Genomic DNA, 13,918 nt, shown 5'->3' with positions numbered 1-13,918 from the left:
TTTTTGCTCTATAGTAGTAATTTCATTATCTAGAAGACTAGATTGCTATTTGCATTAGTTTATGTTGTAGTTTTGCTTGTATTTAAATGCTTGTAGTAAAGTTTGATTTTACAAACTACAATCTTGTATTGACCGTAACTTAGGCGGAGTTTGTAACTTGCAGACAAATATTGCAGATTACAGACTGGCGGAAAAGGCCATTTCTGAATGCAGACATACAGACTGTGGGAAAACCACTGGCGACTGAATGACCGAGAGAGAGAGAGAGAGAGAGAGAGAGAGAGAGAGAGAGAGAGAGAGCTGGAGCTCCTAAGACCGGGTCTTCGTAAAGACAGGCGTGGCTGTAAGGCCAAAGCGGCACAGCGCCATATTGATCTTGGGACGTGCTGGGGAATAGAGTATGCTACCACACAATACGGGTGCCAGTGGCTCGGATAACCGCATCGTGGGTGGTAGTGTCGCGAAGCGCTCCTTCCAGTATCTTTATAGAAATAGAATTTGTTGTGTGTTGGCTTGCTTGCAGGGCGCCGTGCATTTGCAACGTTGGAACTCTGTGCTTCGACTGCCGTGTGGCAGAGGATTTTATCGACGAAAAGTTCTTCTGAAGAATTTTAGAAAGACCGCACTAGTTGAAACATGTTATTTGCTTTTCAGCTTTTATATATATTGATATTTGTTTAATTCACTTTGAGAAACATATTATCTAACCTTATTTTATGTTCATTAATGCATTACTTAAGTGTTTATTATTCCTTCCAGTTATAAAAGTAAAATAAAAACTCTCTTCCTGACGCTTCAAAGTTTCTTGAAAAAACCGGACCCCAATTCAAATCTAGTCGTCGTACCGTTTTCGGTAAGTTGGAAATTGCAAAATAGTTTGTTGTTTAACTTCTTATTCTATTCAAAAGGTATTTTAGGCGTTTAGCTTATCAAGCATTTTGTGTCTTTTAAGAAAGTAAACTTGAATAACTATAGACGGTTTAGTCTTCAGATGGGCGATTGCTTCAACTCAAACGAAAGTGGCCCACCAGTAATTTCAACGAATTCGAGTGTTTCATGTGACAAGTTTAAGCAAATATCTTATTACTTGTATATATGTCACATGCTCAAAGTCGTACTCTGAAGACTATATATATATATATATATATATATATATATATACATTTACGAAAGATGAAATTTATTCTTTGCTTTCTAAGGGACCATCCCCCATCCTCTTCAGAAAAGAAATGTCCGTTCATTTCATTTGTCATATATACAGTGAAGACTGTGTAATTTATTGAATATATATATATATATATATATATATATATATATATATATATATATATATATATATATATATATATACACATACATACATACATATGTATACATAACTAGATTATATTCACAAATTATATTGAAATTATAAAAAGAGAGCAATAAGAAATTATTACAACAGAATAATAGGAAGTATGAGAGCCATTACGAGACATCTCTTCAATATATCATTTGTAATATCCCGGAATGCCAGCACGGCCTCCTGACCCATTCCAGTTTTTGCCTCGGTTTCCTATCGCCCCACTGACTCTCTCCAGAGTCTAATAGCGTGTCGTGCTGATTGTAAAGAGACTTGGGGGTGGGGGGAGGTTGATATGACTGTATGGGAAGGTAATATCTCTGTGAATGGTAGCCCAATATCCTCAAAATTGCATGAGAAGGTTTAAGGGAATCTTATGATATATCTGTCCCTATGATGTATCTGTCTAATGATTTTAATAATTTTGGGGATTACTATAATTTTAATCATTTTACTAGTTTCCATAATAATAATAATAGATTTGTTTTCTACTATAGTAATGGGTTTCAGCTTCTCTCTTCTTCCCCAAAGGTTTTTTCATATTTGTTTCTGCAGTTGTGGGCGTTCGTTCAAGGGAATCTTATGATATATCTGTCCCTCTGATATATCTGTCTAACGATTTTAATCATTTTGATGATAACTACAATTTTAACAATTTTGGGTTTTGATAATAATCACACCAATTTCACTAATAATGATAGGTTAGTTTCCTACTATAGTAATGGTTTTAAACCCTACTGTTTTTCCCCAAAGTTGATTTTTTCTTGTCTTCAGTTGTGGGCCTTCGTCCCATCAGCCCCTGTTCTGAAAAACACATTCGGCTTTCTGCAATCAGAGTTACGCATCTCTTATGTATGACTTTATATTGAATAGTAATACTTGGCTATGACGTTCAAAATACAATAGGAAGAATAGCTGTAACCTTTTATATTGGTATGTATGTATGGTCTTAATTTAATATCCATGATTTTTAAGTTCGTGTTTTCCCGTTCTGAATGTACACGATTTGTACGTGTAGATACATTCCCCTGTATTTTTGTACGAGAGTCTGAATGGTCTTTTAAAAAAATAATTCGTCTGGTTTTATATATATTCTTTCCATTATATTTCTAATGGTTATGTTGAACATCTCTATATTTCTCTCTTTTATCTATCCTATGTTTTATACTTAACCATGAATACAAGTTTGCCATTTTAACTCTTTTTCTAAGATATTTCTTCCAATCCTTTATTTTAACATGGAATATGTAATAAAAGTATTTTTTTTTTCATCTCCAATTCTGTTTGCGCGCATGCGTCAATGCATAGAAATTACTAGTACACTTTAATTGGAATCTGGATTTATAGCTGGTTTTAACCGGTAGAGCATAACCGAGAGAGGGAAATCTTATTTGTGAATGAAATCGTAAAACTGGTTATTTAAATGATTTTTTGGGAGTGTGGGGATGGGGGCGAGACGGTTGTAAGTCTTAACATCTAAAGAAGGTCTATTATAGTATAAGACAGAAACCATATTTAATCATACGTTATAAGAGAGAGAGAGAGAGAGAGAGAGAGAGAGAGAGAGAGAGAGAGAGAGAGAGAGAGAGAGAATTTTTATCTTTATTATTACTAGCTAAGCTACAACCACAGTTGGAAAAGGAAGATGCTATAAGCCAAAGGGCTCCAAAGGGGGAAAAATAGCCCAGTGAGGAAAGGGGATAAGGAAATATATTAATTATGAAAAGTAAGTGAAAGAACTGTGAAATCCATTCTTTCATGTTCAAGAACATGGAGATCAAACGTCCTTTATTATAATATTTTTGAAGTGACAGAACAGTTGACTTTCATACATTTACTGAAATGACATGAATGAAAATACAGTTGAAGAGAAAGAGATGGGGCGTGTCTACTTTATGTAGTTTTAAAATTATCATTTTAATTGAATTAAGTTATTTCTTTCAACATTCAAACAAATATTTTCTCTCTCTCTCTCTCTCTCTCTCTCTCTCTCTCTCTCTCTCTCTCTCTCTCTCTCTCTCTCTCTCTCTCTCTCTGTACCGTAAAGATATTTGCGAGTATGTAATGATAAATTGCTGACTTGCATGTGAATGCATTCAAACATTTCAAAATCATATATGATATTCGACATTTTGTCATTCTGACTTCATACAATAATTCAGATTGAATAATGTTAAATTCATTGAATACAATTACTCCTATCATCATCGTGTATAATGTATAAGGAAGCCAATTCATCCATAATTCTGATCATAGATAGGTATAATGTATACAGTAAAGTGTTCATCAAAGGGATTGTCGTTCAAGTAATCCAGTGCTTATACTTCTTTCAGTAATTTCGTATGACTATAAAAAGATATATAGAAGTGCTTTAAATTGAAATGAATAGAAGTGCACACAATTCATAGTCTTGTACTGTTCAGCTTAAAGGAAGTCTACGCGTTGCTTTTTTGTTGAACACAAAACAGTGCTAGTTATTTTTAGCGTTTCAAAGGATATTGTAAAGGATTAGTTGAGCTGGGTATATACATACAGTGTATATATATATATATATATATATATATATATATATATATATATATATATATATATATATATATATATATATATATATATATATATCCGGTTACGCTCAGCTCTCCCTGTCCCAGGATATAGGGAGGAAAGGAAGTAGTCATACCCTATTGGAGGGGTTTGTATGTGTGTGCATATCTAACAATCTTTAGCGTACACTATATATATATATATATATATATATATATATATATATATATATATATATATATATATATATATATATATATATATATGCAGCTGCTCCATATAGGGAATTGTGTATTAGTAATTTTTGATAGCTCTAGAATATTTGACATTTAAACTCTTTGCAATTATTCTGCTGCGCCATTAACTATTGCAAATCGATACACTGTGTAGATTTTCTCTTTGCACGAGTGGAAGGATTCGTCGTCTCTTGACACTTTCGCGTGACGGAACTTGAAGTGGTAGACTCTTACGTCACTGTGGCTAATTCGTCGATCGTGATTGTTCCGAACTTTAAGATTTCGCTTGAAGGAGATGGTGAAAATAGTCAAAATCTCGTTTTTGTAGTGGTGTCAGTATCTGAATGTGAGAGTAAGAATAGTCAAAATCTCGTTTTCGTAGAAGTTTCAATATCTAAACGTGATAGTAGAAATAGTCAAAATCTCGTTTTCTTGATGGTGTCACCATCTGAACGTGATAGTAAGAATAGTCAAAATCTCGTTTTCGTGATGGTGTCACCATCTGAACGTGATATTAAAATAGTCAAAATCTCGTTTTCGTGATGGTGTCACCATTTGAACGTGATAGTAAAAATATTCAAAATCTCGTTTTCGTGATGGTGTCACCATTTGAACGTGATAGTAAGAATAGTCAAAATCTCGTTTTCGTGATGGTGTCACCATCTGAACGTGATAGTAAAATAGTCAAAATCTCGTTTTCGTGATGGTGTCACCATTTGAACGTGATAGTAAAAATAATCAAGATCTCGTTTTCGTAGAAGATTCAGTATCTGAACGTGCTAGTAAGAATAGTCAAAATCTCGTTTTCTTGATGGTTTCACCATCTGAACGGGATAGTAAGAATTGTCAAAATATCGTTTTCGTGATTGTTTCAGTATTTGAATGTGATAGTAAAAATAGTCAAAATCTCGTTTTCAATGTGGTTTCAGTATTTGAATGTGATAGTAGAAATAGTCAAAATCTCGTTTTCGTAGTGGTGTCAGCATCTGAATGTTATTGTGAAAATAGTCAAAATCTCGTTTTCGTGGTGGTTTCACCATCTGAAAGTGATGTGAAAACAGTCAAAATCTGGTTTTCGTAGTGGTTTCAGTATCTAAACGTAATAGTAAAAATCTCGTTTTTGTAGTGGATTCAGTGTCTGAACATGATAGTGGAAATAGAAAAAAAAAATTTCGCAGTGGTTTTAGTATCAGAACGTAGATATGTACTATAATTGTTAGGTGAAAAAGGGTCATTTATTGTTTTCTTTTATTATAATGGTTTTTTACGTGCAAAGGCGAAGGGGGAAAAAAGGCAGAAGTGTAGACCTGGCATTTGAAAACAAAAATTATATGCCTATGTCAAGAAACTTAAATGCAGGAAGTGTTGTCCCAAGTCTAGCATTAGTGAGGAAACAAACTATTATAAGACTATAATTCAAGAAAATTAAATGCAGGAAATGTCTAAAGTCTGGCAGTAGCTAAATATATCAGAGTAAGGAAGTATTGCATTTGGCTTGATGTATAAAACTGACTATTATACATCTTCTATGCTCTTGCAGAAGTGATCTTATATTGACTTTGGATGTGTTTGCTGCAAAGCTGAATAAAAAGGTGGGGTCCGATCGTTACGTAAATTTGCAACCGATCTTGAAGTCTAGTGCGTGTGGAAACGAATCATGATCAGATCAGAGTACTACTGAGGCTAATCATTAGGCTTTGGTTTTTGCTGTAGTTTTCCTTTACCTAGTGTATGCTTGTGAATATTGAGTCTCTCTCTCTCTCTCTCTCTCTCTCTCTCTCTCTCTCTCTCTCTCTCTCTCTCTCTCTCTCTCTGGGTGCATAATTATTGATATGTGGCACCGTCGTATAGTTAGTTCTTTATGCTGCATAAGATTTTTCATAATTCTAACCATCCTTTGCATTTATATCTTCCCAGACTGTAAGCATTTAATGCTCTTACATCTGCGTCATAATCTTCAATACTACACAGTATTCTAGAAGTTTTATTCCAGCTGCTACCAGTTTGTGGAATGATCTTCCTATTCTCGTAGTTGAATCAGTGGAACTTTAGAAGTTCAAACTTGCCACAATTGTTTTTGTTGAGCAGGTTGACATAGGTCTCTCTTCTTCTTTTTTTTTTTTTTTATTTATACATATGAAAGATCTATTTTATTTTCTTTATTCATTTCTTTCTCATTTAAAGTTGATAAATTTCCTCCCCTCACATGACTACTTTCCCTGTTCCAGCCCTTGGGATTATAGAATACTGCTTTTCCAATTAGAGTTATAGCTTGGAGGCTGATGCAGCCCTTGGGATTATAGAATACTGCTTTTCCAATTAGAGTTATAGCTTGGAGGCTGATAATGATAATAATAATAATAAAAGTAATAATAATAATAATGATAATAGCAGTAGTATATTTAGGGAGTAGACACTTTTAAACAGGTTTTATTGAAAGTGATTGCTGCCTCAGTGGCGTTAATTTTGTAATTAACTTTTTTTATTATCCTTATCATCTTTTTCTCTTCATTGCTACAATCCGCCAGTAACTGGGAAAGCGACATATTATCATTAGGAAGGTGATGAAGACCATATCATTCACAATTCATCTTTAATATATCACAACACACTATAAAAGTAGATAATACGTACAAAGTATGAAACACTAACATTGTGATAGTGTTTCATACTTTGTACGTATTATCTACTTTTATAGTGTGTATATTAAAGATGAATTGTGAATGATATGGTCTTCATCACCTTCCTAATGATAATATGTCGCTTTCCCAGTTACTGGCGGATTGTAGCAATGAAGAGAAAAAGATGATAAGGATAATAAAAAAAAGTTAATTACAAAATTAACGCCACTGAGGCAGCAATCACTTTCAATAAAATACTAGTAGAAGTAATAATAATAATATGAACACAGACGTTTGAAACGTTGTTGTTTATAGGTGATGATAATAATGATAATAAAATAAATTTCCAATGACAGCCAAACAGCTGTGACACATCTAATAATAATCTTTTGGCGAGAAAGCTTAGCGTCACATCATAAACTTTTGGAACAGCTTACCCACAACGGTCTTTTCTGATCATTAAGGCTCTTACACTGGATTAGTTAGAAAAAGAAAAAGAAAAAAAAAAGATATTACCGAATTATTATCTTTAAAGGCTTTTGAAAATAATTGATTACACACTATGTTAACATTAATATGATTTAGAATATAATAGAAAATTACTATTTATAATGAAAAACTTTCGTTTTATATTCCTGGGTTTCTTTGTTAGGAATTAAAAGTCTCTAAATCTATCCCTATGAATCATCTTTCTGAATGCGTTGAATTTAAAATAGGGAATGCAAATGAATTAATATGCTTTCCAGTGGCTGGGAATTGAATTAAAAACATTCTCTACATTTGATTGAAAATAATAGTTTATTGTTATAGGAAAAGATACTTTCATTATAAAGTCAGCTCGATTTGCTATCCTGAATTGTAATGTAGATATATTCGTTTCCACAGTAATCTCTCCTATGTAATATAAAGCAAGTGTCACTGTGTGTATATATATATATATATATATATATATATATATATATATATATATATATATATATATATATATATATATATATATATATATATATATATATACTTATATATATATATATATATATATATATATGTGTGTGTGTGTGTGTGTGTGTGTGTGTGTGTGTGTGTGTGTGTGTGTGTGTGTGTATACACCCTGGTAAGGGGTGGTTACCCTGAGAGGTACACAAGGAAACCAAATTCTCCAACATATTGCTGAACCAGCGGGTTGTAGTTATGAAATGAGAAGGAGGATGGGTGTGTGCGTGCATGTGCATATCGATCTAAATATTTAGACATCATTTTTGACGGCTGGGGTACACAAGTACAGAGAACACCGTTCAATTGAACGGAGTATTTATAATTTATGGAAAAGAAAGAAAACCGAAAATGTTTTTGATAGTATATTCTTTTATGGATCGGAAAAACTTTTCTGTGATAGATGGAATAGCTACAATACTTATTTTATGAATATTCTATAACCCGTATTTTTATTCTAATGTCTGAATAGATTTTTCTATATTACGAGAACGTGGTATGGACGAGTTTTTCATTTTCATAGGAGAATTCAACAAAAATTGTTTTACCTTTTGATAGTATGATTGCATAAAAGACATAATGCCTCAATTGAATTGGTCTAGAAACTTTCTTGTTGTACAGTGGTTTTTGGGATTTTGAGCTATTTTAGAATAAATTTGAATAGATCAAGAAACAAGGGCTACTTCAAATTAAATTTGAATAGATCAAGAAACTAGGGCTATTTCAGAATAAAGTAGAACAGATCAACCAACTAGGGCTATTTCAGAATGATTTACAATAGATCAGGCAACATGTGCCATTTCAGAATATTTTATGATATATCTAGCAACAATGGCCATTTCAGAATAGATTTGAATAGTTCAAGCAACATTGGTTATTTCAGAATAAATTTTAATAGATAGAGCAACATGGACCATTTTAGAATAAATTCGAATAAATCAAGCAACAGCGGTTATTTCCGAATAAATTAGAATAGATCAGTTGACATGAGCTATTTCAGAATTAATTTGAATAAATCAGGCAACCTGGGCTGTTTCAGAATGAATTAGGATGTATCTAGTAACATGGGCTAGTTCAGAATAAATTTGAATATACTAAGCATCAGGAGCTATTTCAGAATAAGTTTGAATGGATCAAGAATCATCGGCTATTTCAGAATAAATTGGAATAATTAGAGCAACAAGGGCTATTCCAGAAATAGTTAGAGTAGATCAGGCAACATAGGCTATTTCGGAATAAATTTCGATAGATCAAGCAACATGGACTATTTCAGAATAAATTTGAATAGATCAAGCAACATGGGCTATTTCAGAATTAATTTGAGTAGATCGAGCAACATGGGCTATTTCAGAATAAATTTGAATAAATCGAGCAACAAGGGCTATTTGAAAATAAATTTGAATAGATCAAGCAAACATGGCTATTTCAGAATAAATTTGAATAGATCAAGCAACCTGTGCTATTTTGGAATGAATTTGAATAGATCAAGCAACATGGACTATTTCGGAATGAATTTGAATAGATCAAGCAACATGAGCTATTTCGGAATGAATTTGAATAGATCAAGCAACATGGACTATTTTGGAATAAATTTGAATAGATCAAGCATCATGGGTTTTTTTCAGAGTAAATTTGAATAGATCAAGCAGTATGGGGTATTTCAAAATAAATTTGAATAGATCAAGCAACATGGGGTATTTCGGAATGAATTTGAATAGATCAAGCAACATGGGGTATTTCGGAATAAATTTGAATAGATCAAGCAACATGGACTATTTCGGAATGAATTTGAATAGATCAAGCAACATGGACTAGTTCGGAATGAATTTGAATAGATCAAGCAATATGGGGTATATCGGAATGAATTTGAATAGATCAAGCAACATGGGGTATTTCGGAATAAATTTGAATAGATCAAGCATCATGGGGTTTTTTCAGAGTAAATTTTAATAGATGAAGCAGCATGGGCTATTTCAAAATAAATTTGAATAGATCAAGCAACATGGGGTATTTCGGAATGAATTTGAATAGATCAAGCAACATGGGCTATCTCGGAATGAATTTGAATAGATCAAGCAACATGGACTATTTCGGAATGAATTTGAATAGATCAAGCAACATGGGCTATTTCGGAATGAATTTGAATAGATCAAGCAACATGGACTATTTCGGAATGAATTTCAATAGGTCAAGCAACATGGGCTATCTCGGAATGAATTTGAATAGATCAAGTATCATGAGCTTTTTCAGAGTAAATTTTAGTAGATCAAGCAGCATGGGATAATTCAGAATAGATTTGAATAGGTCAAGCAACATGAGCTATTTCGGAATGAATTTGAATAGATCACGCAACATGGGCTATTTCGGAATGAATTTGAATAGATCAAGCATCATGGGGTTTTTATAGAGTAAATTTTAATAGATCAAGCAACATGGGCTATTTCGGGATGAATTGGAATAGATCAAGCAACATGGACTATTTCGGAATGAATTAGAATAGATCAAGCAACATGGACTATTTCGGAATGAATTTGAATAGATCAAGCAACATGGACTATTTCGGAATGAATTTGAATAGATCAAGCAACATGGGCTATCTCGGAATGAATTTGAATAGATCAAGTATCGTGAGCTTTTTCAGAGTAAGTTTTAATAGATCAAGCAGCATGGGATAATTCAGAATAGATTTGAATAGGTCAAGCAACATGAGCTATTTCGGAATGAATTTGAATAGATCAAGCAACATGGGCTATTTTGGAATGAATTTGAATAGATCAAGCATCATGGGCTTTTTTAGAGTAAATTTTAATAGATCAAGCATCATGGGCTAATTCAGAATAAATTTGAATAGATCAAGCATTATGGGCTTTTTTCAGAGTAAATTTGAATAGATCAAGCAGCATGTGCTATTTCAAAATAAATTTGAATAGATCAAGCAACATGGGCTATTTCGGAATGATTTCGAATAGATCAAGCAACATGGGGTATTTCGGAATGAATTTGAATAGATCAAGCAACATGAGGTATTTCGGAATGAATTTGAATAGATCAAGCAACATGAGCTATTTCGGAATGAATTTGAATAGATCAAGCAACAGAGATTATTTCGGAATAAATTTAAGTAGATCAAACAACATGGGCTATTTTGGAATGAATTTGAATAGATCAAGCATCATGAGCTTTTTCAGAGTAAATTTTAATAGATCAAGCAGTATGGGCTAATTCAGAATAGATTTGAATAGATCAAGCAGCATGGGCTATTTTGGAATAAATTTGAATAGATCAAGCATCATGAGCTTTTTCAGAGTAAATTTTAATAGATCAAGCAGCATGGGCTAATTCAGAATAGATTTGAATAGATCAAGCAGCATGGGCTATTTGAAAAAAAAAAAATTGAATAGATCAAGCAACATGGGCTAATTCAGAATAAATTTGAATAGATCAAGCAACATGGGCTATTTCGGAATGAATTTGAATAGATCAAGCAACATGGGCTATTTCCGAATGAATTTGAATAGATCAAGCAACATGGGCTAATTCGGAATGAATTTGAATAGATCAAGCAACATGGACTATTTCGGAATGAATTTGAATAGATCAAGCAACATGGACTATTTCGGAATGAATTTGAATAGATCAAGCAACATGGACTATTTCGGAATGAATTTGAATAGATCAAGCATCATAGGTTTTTTCAGAATAAATTTGAATAGATCAAGCATCATGGGCTATTTCAGAATAAATTTGAATAGATCAAGCAACTTGGGCTAATTCAGAATAAATTTGAATAGATCAAGCAATATGGGCTATTTTTGAATAAATTTGAATAGATCAAGCATCATGGGGTATTTCGGAATGAATTTGAATAGATCAAGCAACATGGGCTATTTCGGAATGAATTTGAATAGATCAAGCAACATGGGCTATTTCGGAAAGAATTTGAATAGATCAAGCAAGATGGACTATTTCGGATTGAATTTGAATAGATCAAGCAACATGGGCTATTTCGGAATGAATTTGAATAGATGAAGCAACATCTACTATTTCGAAATGAATTTGAATAGATCAAGCATCATGGGCTTTTTTAGAGTAAATTTTAATAGATCAAGCAACATGGGCTATTTCGGAATGAATTTGAATAGATCAAGCAACATGGGCTATTTCGGAATGAATTAGAATAGATCAAGCAACATGGACTATTTCGGAATGAATTTGAATAGATCAAGCGACATGGACTATTTCGGAATGAATTTGAATAGATCAAGCAACATGGGCTATCTCGGAATGAATTTGAATAGATCAAGTATCATGAGCTTTTTCAGAGTAAATTTTAATAGATCAAGCAGCATGGGATAATTCAGAATAGATTTGAATAGGTCAAGGAACATGAGCTATTTCGGAATGAATTTGAATAGATCAAGCAACATGGGCTATATAGGAATGAATTTGAATAGATCAAGCATCATGGGCTATTTCGGAATGAATTTGAATAGATCAAGCAACATGAGCTATTTCAAAATAAATTTGAATAGCTCGAGCATTATGGGCTTTTTTAGAGTAAATTTGAATAGATCAAGCAGCATGGGTTATTTCAAAATAAATTTGAATAGATCAAGCAACATGGGCTATTTCGGAATGATTTTGAATAGATCAAGCAACATGGGGTATTTCGGAATGAATTTGAATAGATCAAGCAACATGGGCTATTTCGGAATGAATTTGAATAGATCAGGCAACATGGGCTATTTCGGAATGAATTTGAATAGATCAAGCAACATGGGCTATTTCGGAATGAATTTGAATAGATCAAGCAACATGAGCTATTTCGGAAAGATTTTGAATAGATCAAGCGACATGGGCTATTTCGGAATGAATTTGAATAGATCAAGCAACATGGACTATTTCGGAATGAATTTGAATAGATCAAGCAACATGGGCTATTTCTTAATGAATTTGAATAGATCAAGCAACATGGACTATTTCGGAATGAATTTCAATAGGTCAAGCAACATGGGCTATCTCGGAATGAATTTGAATAGATCAAGTATCATGAGCTTTTTCAGAGTAAATTTTAATAGATTAAGCAGCATGGGATAATTCAGAATAGATTTGAATGGGTCAAGCAACATGAGCTATATCGGAATGAATTTGAATAGATCAAGCAACATGGGCTATTTCGGAATGAATTTGAATAGATCATGCATCATGGGCTTTTTTAGAGTAAATTTTAATAGATGAAGCATCATGGGCTAATTCAGAGTAAATTTGAATAGATCAAGCAGCATGGGCTATTTCAAAATAAATTTGAATAGATCAAGCAACATGGGCTATTTCGGAATGAATTTGAATAGATCAAGCAACATGGACTATTTCGGAATTAATTAGAATAGATCAAGCAACATGGGCTATTTCGGAATGAATTTGAATAGATCAAGCAACATGGACTATTTCGGAATGAATATGAATAGATCAAGCAACATGGGCTATTTCGGAATGAATTTGAATAGATCAAGCAGCATGGGCTAATTCAGAATGGATTTGAATAGATCAAGCAACATGGGCTATTTCGGAATGAATTTGAATAGATCAAGCAACATGGACTATTTCGGAATGAATTAGAATAGATCAAGCAACATGGACTATTTCGGAATGAATTTGAATATATCAAGCAACATGGGCTATTTCGGAATGAATTTGAATAGATCAAGCAACATGGGCTATTTCAGAATAAATTTGAATAGATCAAGCAACATGGGCTATTTCAAAATAAATTTGAATAGATCGAGCAACATGGGCTATTTCAGAATAAATTTGAATAAATCAAGCAACATGGGCTATTTCAGAATAAATTTGAATAGATCAAGCAGCATGGGCTATTTCAATATAAATTTGAATAGATCAAGCAACATGGGCTATTTGAGAATCAATTTAAATAGATTCAGCAAACATTCCTATTAAAATTTATCAGAACTATAAATGTAAAACATACGCCTCTATTCCATGAAAAAAATTTCCTCGAAAAATAAAGGACTAGAATTCAGAATTTTAACTATTTTCTTTGTATTCTTTATACGTAATTATAATGAAGCTAACCAAAAATGGTACTAGTACTAATAGTAATAGCATTTTAGCATAAATAATATAGACTTCACCATCACGGAAAGTTGCTCCTATAAATCAAT

General features: G+C 32.7%; 1 protein-coding gene across 9 annotated transcripts in view; it reads left to right on the top strand.

Moving 5' to 3' along the window:
• Positions 1–403: 403 nt before the first annotated feature.
• The window catches only part of Cbp53E (Calbindin 53E), a 322,899-nt gene continuing 309,384 nt past the window's right edge, over positions 404–13,918 (top strand). For 7 of the 9 annotated variants that reach the window (XM_068385501.1, XM_068385505.1, XM_068385504.1 and 4 more), the window contains exons 1-2: positions 429–477; positions 760–853. The gene's annotated coding sequence lies outside the window, so the exon portion shown is untranslated. Of the gene's footprint in view, positions 478–759; positions 854–13,918 lie in introns of all 9 variants that reach the window. The other 2 variants (XM_068385498.1, XM_068385500.1) reach the window with 2 other exon arrangements.

Source organism: Palaemon carinicauda, chromosome 13, assembly GCF_036898095.1.
Source record: "Palaemon carinicauda isolate YSFRI2023 chromosome 13, ASM3689809v2, whole genome shotgun sequence".
Lineage (NCBI taxonomy): Eukaryota > Metazoa > Arthropoda > Malacostraca > Decapoda > Palaemonidae > Palaemon > Palaemon carinicauda.
Note: the sequence above shows the minus strand (reverse complement) of the source record. Positions and strands in the feature narration are given on the sequence as shown.